Source organism: Puma concolor, chromosome C1, assembly GCF_028749965.1.
Source record: "Puma concolor isolate L17-30 chromosome C1, mPumCon1.1.hap2, whole genome shotgun sequence".
NCBI lineage: Eukaryota > Metazoa > Chordata > Mammalia > Carnivora > Felidae > Puma > Puma concolor.
The window spans coordinates 3,338,832-3,347,593 of NC_141674.1; the positions used below are offsets into that span (position 1 = coordinate 3,338,832).

General features: G+C 51.5%; 1 long non-coding RNA gene across 1 annotated transcript; it reads left to right on the top strand.

Moving 5' to 3' along the window:
• The first annotated feature begins 4,711 nt into the window (after positions 1–4,711).
• Positions 4,712–8,358, top strand: LOC147577733 (uncharacterized). Its single transcript, XR_015254398.1, has 3 exons — positions 4,712–4,990; positions 5,786–6,026; positions 6,717–8,358. It is a non-coding gene; the product is annotated as an uncharacterized LOC147577733 (long non-coding RNA).
• Positions 8,359–8,762: the final 404 nt, after the last annotated feature.

Below are 8,762 nucleotides of genomic sequence, written 5' to 3' on the forward strand. Positions count from 1 at the left end.
CACTCCTACTAGGTATGATACAGATCACCTCCCAGAAGCTGAGGTCCAAGGCCAGATATTTCTTTGGGCAAACGGCAAATTCTTTACAACCAGGGATGCGCAGGAAGAAATGCTGACTTGGGTGCAGGGGATGTGCAAAGGCTATGGCTGGCAGGTCATGAGTGTGTGGAATGAGGAGGTCCACTTAGGACAGATTGTATCGGAATCCCCGAATCGGAATCTCAGAATGGCTGGGGTCAATTGGCAGAAATGAATCATTATTATTTCAGGACCGTTAATTGCAGCCTCTCCTCCCCTCTGTCTCTCTCCCGTATGAACTCCCGGCAGCAGGGGCCAACCCTGCCCACAATTTACCCTTCCTTTCCCGCAATCAGAGCTAATGCGTTCCTCAACCCAGCTCCACACAGACCAACTAATTATAATGCAATTACGTGCCTTTATTTTATACTCTGTATTTCCCTGCTTGTTGAGTTGAGAATTGTAACCCTATTATTAATTCATTAAGAAACGTAATTTCATGCAAAATAATGTGTTTACCCTCTTCTATTAGGTTAAGGTAGTGTGATTATTGGAGCTGTGTCAAGGAATGAACGGTGTGCTCCCTGGGGGGCATCTGGAGCCGCTGAATTTCTCGTCGGTCAGATACGCGAAGCCGAGGAGACTTGACTGTGGTTCTGATTTTTCGGTACGTCTTCTATTCCAATCTAAGTGAAGTATCTGGTGGAAGACGTTAAATGAGAAGAAGATGCTTGGGAAAATACTGTTTAATCGTGTTTTTATCTGGTTGGTGTGAGATGATCTTCTGCATCTGGGCTCCGTGTTGCAGAAAAGGGTTCATTTACATTCTGTAAGCTCTTGGCGAAAGGAAAATCAGGGCCTTTATTTTTCATGTGGAAAACTGAGATTTCATTTTCGATGGATGAGTTGCTGGTAGAGACCCCGCCAGGAAACAAGACGCTGTACCCCATCTCCGTCCTCTGCCAGCTGACCCCCAGATCCTGCAGACACCCACTTCGACACCTTCCCCAGACCTCCCCTGACATCCTGAGCCCAAGGTGCTGGGAGGAGACCTCAGGGTACTCGGATATCCTCCCTGCTGGCCAGCTGTTCCGATCCTGTCAGGACTTGAATCAACGTAATCAAATTTGAGTGCTGTGGAAGAATGGGCTTTACCATTTTGCCATTTTGTTCTTCCTAAATAACCTTCACTATTTTTTTGTGACTTTTGACCCCTGGGATTGGACATAAGATCCTTCTTTTTTTTTCTTTTTTTTTTAAATGTTTTATTTATTTTTGAAAGAGAGAGAGAGAGAGAGAGAGAGAGCAAGCAGGGGAGGGGCAGAGAGAGAGGGAGACACAGAATCTGAAGCAGGCTCCAAGCTCTGAGCTGTCAGCACAGAGCCCGGTGAGGGGCTCAAAGTCGCAGACCGCAAGATCATGACCTGAGCCAAAGTCAGTCACTCAACTGACTGAGCCACCCAGGCGCCCTGGACATAAGATCCTTCTTAAGCAAAGAGGGAGACAAATGGGCATAGAGAAACAGCAGAAATGTTCCGGAAAAACAAGCAGGCAGCAGGCTAGAAGCCGGTCTTCCTGTGTGTTAGCATAAACCACAGATGAAGGAAAGGAAAGGAAACCAATGGAAGGACCAAAGAAAGGATAAATTTGCAAATTGTACCAAGGTGGAAAATGCCGTGGCGGAGGCAGGCGGTCCGGGGTTGTCAAGGGGAATTACTTTCTGTTCTATATTAGCGTTCTCTTTTCTTCCTCCCTCGAATGACTAATGTTATTTTCTGTGAGGACGCTTTTTCTAGTACACTCTACTTGTGTTTGTTTTCTCTGTTAAGTATCGATAACTCTTCTGCTTTGCATGAGCTGTCTGCTCCGGGGAAGGGCTGGATTCACGGTGTCCGTGCAGCCCTTCACGGCGTCCTGTCCCTGCAGCCCCCGTCTTCTAGTTGGATGTGACCTCAGCAGGGACTGCACAAAACAGCCCTGTGACCCAGGGCAGCTTCATTCTGCGCCTGGGACCCACCCTCAGTTTCCTCAGTGCAAAATGCAAGCAAGAAAGGCCCCGGAGCCAATTTCCTGAGCTCCTGGGGTGAAACCCACTTGAAAAGGCAGCAAGTAATGCATTCCTGTGGGTAAAACTTTTGCTTTGTTTTTGTTTCCTTTTCCTAGGGAGGCACCCAGGTCCTTCCCTCTCTTGCAGTCTAAGGACTCCTAGACTATTGTTTAAGGGTGAATTTCACTCCTTGGGATGAAGCCGGTGCCCCCCCGGGGCAGGCAGCACTGGATGCCTGGTGCGCCCCTTGGACCCCCGAGATCTGCACGCAAAGCTTGCTCCTTCTGTCCTTAGACACAAGTCTGCATGAGGCTCCAAAGAATGTCTGTTCACCCCTAAATTCAGTGAGTGACAAGTAAGAAAAGAATGTCGACCAAGTTGTAAGACCTGAGTCAGTTATCCATCCACTCGTCAGTAAATGCACTGGGTGCCCGCCCCCCGCCCCGGGGGCTGACCTGATCACATATTCTCTTCCTGTTTAAGAGAACCCAGAGTCCCACTCCCAAAAACCCAGATGAAGCTGAAGAAGTGATACCAGGGTGTATTCAAATACAGCAGTAGAATTGCCACTATGACTCCAAGAGACCCGTGTCAGGGGAGGGTCTGTGGATGAAAGGTGTCTTAATTTTGGTCTACCCCCAAGGCAGAGCCTGAGGCAAGGGTTGGGCACAGAGGCTCATTTGAGAGCAGACCCCAGGGAGCAGGGAGAGGGAGACACTGAGGAGGAGGAAAAGCCATCTTCAACGTGCACTGTGGACATTGCTGCCCTGGAAAATTCTGTCAACCAGGAAGACCTGGAGGAGGAGGAGGGCCACCCGTTATCTTTCACTGCCTGTTGATGAAGATAGGCGCCTGCAGTGTGGCCTCCTGCCCTGGTAGGCTGTGCCCGGGTGGACAGCCCGGGGGGCCTTCTCACTGCTCCCGACTAGTCTCACCCGGTAATCGCCCGTGGGCCAGGGCTCAGCCCTCTGTCTCTCTCCTCCAGTGCCAGTGTAAGTGATGCCCTTAGGCCTGCACGCTGATGGGAGGGGCCACATCTAGGCTGGGTCTCCCTCCCCCGACCTTCCTGCAGGGGCCGGAGGGGGTCCCTCCCAGGACCCATGGCTCCTCCCAGGAGGCGGGCCCTTGCACACATTGCACCAGGTTCTGCTCTCCTCCCCATCCCTCCGTGCATCCCCCACAGCAAATTATCCTCACCGCAGAGCCCTTGGGCTAAAACCCCCAGGCCCTCCAAAACGCTGGAACATTCCCTGCGCCCAAGCTTCAGCCCACACCTCTTGGTTGCTGTTTGATGCAAACACAAATAACTTGGGAAGGGAGTGCAAAGGGAAAGAAGGCGCTGGATTGAGTAGGATGCCTCTGTGCCCGGGCAGAGCCGCCAGCGGGACCACGCTGAGCCTGTGGGTGGTGGAACTGCGGGGGACACAGAAATCAAGGCAACAGCAGCTGATAGAGACGAAGAAAGAGAGAGCTAGGGAGGGAGGGAGGGTGACGGAGGGAGGGGGGAGGGACAGGAAGAGAGAGGCCAGCAGTCTGCTTCTGTAGCAAGGAGCAGAGCAGGGATTCAGCAGGAAACGGGGAAGAGCTGCTGGGCCACAGGACCCAGGACAACCAGCACAGGAGCCCCAGACGCCTGGACTGGGTTTTCACGGGCCACAGACTCCACCCCGACTCCCTGTGTGAGCTGCCCACGCACAGCTCTGCAGGGCGCCCATGGGCTTCTCCCTGCCACCGGCACCCTCCCCCGGCTGGGAGGCAACCACAGGGTGGGTGGGAGTCTGGCCGGGACTCAGGCAGGACCTCTGGCAGGGTCTGTTACCCACTGACTTCCATCATGAAGAAGAAGAGACAGAAGCACCCCATGACAGAGAACCCCCAAGGGTCACTGGCATCCTCTCGCAGATCGAGCAGCATCCCTTCTGATGCAGGAGCCGGTCAGCCCCAAGGACAAGTAGCCACAGAGAGAGGAAGTCTAGATCTCAGGCCCCCACAAACCCCATGGGGCCCCCAACTTCAGCTCTTTCCAGCTGTGTGACCTGGGGCAACCTCCACACCCTCTCTGTGCCTCCACGCCCTCCTGTATCAGGCTGGGGTCTAGCCCCCTGCCTCACAGGATGGTGTTGAGGCACTGGGCCCTCAGGAAGGGCTGGGCGACCGTCAGCCTGTATGAAAACACATGCCCCTTTCTCCTCCAACGCACACAGCTGATAACCTGACATCTGCATCTGTCCCAGAGCACCGGCAAGGTTACGGGATGCATCCCCGCCCCACTTGGAACCCACAGTGGGGGAGCCCCCCAAGGCCAGAGGAGAATTCTCCATGAAGCAATTGCTCCGGCCTCTCTGTTTGCCGCCCAGGGATGTACTGGTCAGACCAGCAGCTTGTCTTGGTGCCTCTCCCACCATGGCAGTGGTGTCCCCAGCGGGTGGCATGGGTGGTGGAGGAACAAGGTCAGTCGTCCCAGGTGTGACAACTAGTGATCGTGGCCACCGAGGCCGCCTCTCCTTTCTGGGCTCCCAGACCACGATGGGCCTCACAATCCTGAAAAGGACCAAAATTTTGTCCTGCTCTGTGACATCACCCAGAGCTGGGAGTGGTCAGGCCTGCTCTCAGCTGGGCCCCTCACTCATTGCTGGACCCCTTAGCCTGGCTCTGTGTTCCTGCACCAGCTTTCTCCAAGTGGCACAGCAGGGCACGATGGACTCTCGTGTCCTCCGTCACGTGGCCAAGACCACGCAAAGCCAGGTCCTTCTTGATTTGCCCCGACTGGATATGACCTTTCTCTTCTGAACCCTCTGTCTGTATTCGTTCCTCTTTAATGGAACCAGTTTCTTCCTGTCAAGGCTGGCTACATATTTCCCAGGACCCAGTACTCAGAGAAAAGATTGGGCCTTGTTCAACAGCAGCCAGAAAGCACCATTAAAGGTACCAACCCAAGACTCCACCCCGCCTTCCAAAGTCTCTTGACTGCCATGGTGTCTTGAATTCTGTTTCATGTCTTTTTGGGTTTTTTGTTTATTTATTTGTTTATTTTGAGAGAGAGTGAGAGAGAGAGAGCAAGCAGGGGAGGGGCAGAGAGAGGGAGAGAGAAAATCCCTTGCAGGAGCCCGATATGGGGCTCAAACTCACAAACTGTGAGGTCGTGAGCTGAGCTGAAACCAAGAGTCAGATGCTTAACCCACTGAGCCACCCAGGTGCCCCTATTTAATGTCCTTTTAAGTAAAAAGAAATAATAATAAGATGGTTTTTTTTAACATTTATTTATTTTTGAGAAGAGAGAGACAGAGCATGAGCGGGGAAGGAGAGAGAAAGAGGGAGACACAGAATCTGAAACAGGCTCCAGGCTCTGAGCTGTCAGCACAGAGCCCGACACGGGGCTTGAACTCACAGACCATGAGATCATGACCTGAGCTGAAGTCGGAGGCTTAACCAACTGAGCCACCCAGGCGCCCCAAGATTTTAAATTATTAGCATGAGTGTTATTACCAGTAGTGTTGATAGTGGGCAATGCCAGCTGTAAGTGCAAAGATAAGGGCAGTTAAGTTGTATGTGGAGTCACCGAAATGACCCCATCCGTGTGTCAGGGCTCGTCACACGAATGCCCTGGACAGGGCAGTGCCGTGATGTCTGACCTGTGGGGGCGGCAGGAAACCACACCCGTCACAGCAACCACACTCATGTCCTCTGCTCGTGTCCACCGCCCCTCCCTCCCCACCCCAGCAGACTGCACCTCCAGAACACCAGAGGAAAGAGAAAACGATTTCAAAATGCTGCCAGCGGAGCATGAAGCCAGCCTGGGCTCTTCAGAGCGCGAGCCCCAAGCGGCACCGCAGATTGCACACCCAGGACGCAGCCTCCTCCCTGCTTTGTTTTCCTGTTGCTTGAGACACGGCTTCCCTCTGCCCCCAGACTGCGAGCTCATTCAGGAAGGAGCCTGAGCCTCTCCGGTGTCTTACATAAGGTGACTTAATGAATGAATGAATGAATGAACAGTCAGTACGTGTATTTGAAGTCGGGACTCACTTTGTCTTAATTCCCAAGGGGGCCATGTTAAGAGGTGGGGCCTTTTTGCCCATTTCTCCACTGGATTATTTGTTTTTTGGGTGTGGAGTTTGGTGAGCTCTTTATAGATTTTGGATACTAGCCCTTTGTCCCATATGTCATTTGCAAATATCTTTTCCCGTTCCGTTGGTTGCCTTTTAGTTTTGTTGATTGTTTCCTTTGCTGTGCAGAAGCTTTTTATCTTCATGAGGTCCCAATAGTTCATTTTTGCTTTTAATTCCCTTGTCCTTGAGGTTGGGTGATGGGTATTGAGGAGGGCATCTTTTGGGATGAGCGCTGGGTGTTGTATGGAAACCAATTTGACAATAAATTTCATATTTAAAAAAAAAAAGAGGTGGGGCCTTTGGGAGCTGATTAGGTCACAAGGGTGGAGCTGTCATGAATGGCATTAATGCCCTTATAAAAGGGACCCTCAAAAGCCCCCTGTCCCCTCTACCAGGAGAGGACAGAGAGGGAAGGTGACTGGCTGCAAACCAGCAACTGGGTCTTCTTACCAGACAACCAATCTGCCGGCACCTTGATCTGGGACCTCCAGTCCCCAGAACTATGACAGACAAATGTATAAATCTATGCTATTCTTATTACACAGCCCAAACAGCCCAAGACAACGTTCAAGCCAGATTTCAGCCCTTCTTCAACAACCGCTTTAAAAAGCAGGAGTGGCTAAGTTATAATGGCCCACGTCTCTCTTTGGGGGATACGGGAGTCCATGTGAAAAGCCATGATTTTCAGATTCCACACATGAGAGGGAAACATCCTCCCTTTCCGCAGAGGGGAGCGCTGTTCTCGAAAGCACATTCGTACAAGTGGACGACCCAGAGCCACTGGACCTGAAGTATCCCAATGTCTCTGGTGGGAATTCATTCATTTATCCATTTACTCCGCAAATGAGTATGTAGTCAGTGCCTACTATGTGTACCGGGGCACATGAGTGTAGAAAACGGGCTCACAGAGCATTTTCCAGGGAAGGGACAGACAAGAGACAAAACACGTAAGTACGAAGAGAAGACAGTGTGAAGAAACCTGGAACAGAGGGGCTGGGACGCTGGGGGCAAAGGTGCATGTCTCAGTCGCTGATTGGAGAAGCCCTCTCATAAAGACGGCGTTTGAGCAAGGGCTTGCACGAGGTGGGGTGAGCCCCGGCGCTGCTCAGGGGGAGAACGTTCCAGGCACACGTCGATGCTCACACAGTGTCTGGTGGGTGTTATCGGGCCTCCTGGAAAGGGAGGCCAGGTGGGCTTCCAACCAATGCGCTGCTGGCTTCCAGGTTCCCGCCACCCCTTGTCATGACACTAACCTTGCCTGACTCGGCATGATGTGGGGGGAGCACCTCCCACACACCAGCCTGGAATTCCACAGCTGAGACACTTCTGGGGACTTGTGGGTGTTTCTGGGGGGTTTCGCGTGGCTTCCGTAACAGAACACCAGAAACAGGGGGTCTTGAACGACAGAAATTTACTGTCTCCCAGTTTGGGGACCCCGAAGTCCAAAATCAAGGGGTTGGTGCAGCCGTGCTCCCTCCAAAGGCTCCAGGAGAGGATCTTTCTATGCTGGTGGCTCCAGGCTGTTCTTGGCTTGCAGACGCATCCACGTCAATCTCTGCCTCCATTTTCACGTGGTCGTCCCCTCCTCTGAGTTCTCTCCCTTGAAGGACACCAGTCGTGTTGGGTCAGGGCCCATCCTAATGACTTCATCCTAATTTGATGACACCTGCAAGGACCCTACTTCCAAATCAGGTCACCTTCACAACTACCAGGGCGTTAGGACTTCAGCCTGTCTTTCGGGAAAACACAACTTAACAAGCAGTGGAGGAAAGATAATTATTCTGTTGACCCACACAGAGATCATATCATTCTGGTGGTTCATACACTTGGTCGCATGAAGACAGGCCGCCTATATGTACCAGCTGGAGGTGAGACTGTCAAAGTGTCTTTCTTGTCACTCGGGGCTGTGCAGACACAGGTGCTCTGGTTGGGAGCGGCATTGCCCATTAATTACTGGCTGCCGTGATTTCTGTGGGGAGATAATTACTCGGTTTTGTTCACTCCGGCACAGGAAGAATATGCTCCCATCCAAGCTGGGTACCACCACGGTCTCCTGGGTAACCTGGGATGTCTCCTGGCTTCTGGTGTCTCATTTCTGGTTTCCAATTTTCTAATGCTTTTGGTCGGCAATTCCCTGTGGTCGAATCCTTCCGGCTTCGTCTTTATTAAAAGTCTTTAGATGTTGAATTTAATCTCATTTTGGTATTCATGGGGAACATACTCAGAGTTTTGCTTGGTTTTGTTTTTCCAAAGAACTAAGAAAATTAACTGCTACGAACAACTGTGTTGCTCTTGTCCCTCAACGAACATTCCTTGTATACCTGTACCCAGAAGCCTCTGGGTTTTGTGTTTTTTTGAAACAATAACCAAAGAACAATAAATTTCCACTTGGGATTGCTGTCTTGGACAGATGGCTCAGCACTTTCTCATTTAGCAAAAGAACAATGACATGGGATTTTTTTCCCCCTTTCCTACCAAAGCTTGCTGTCTTTATATTTAATTAACTATTCTGCTTTTAGACAGTAAATCAAGCAACAAATCCCCTGGTCATTAAAGGTGAGTGCAAAGCCTTGTGGGTAAAAACCTGTGCC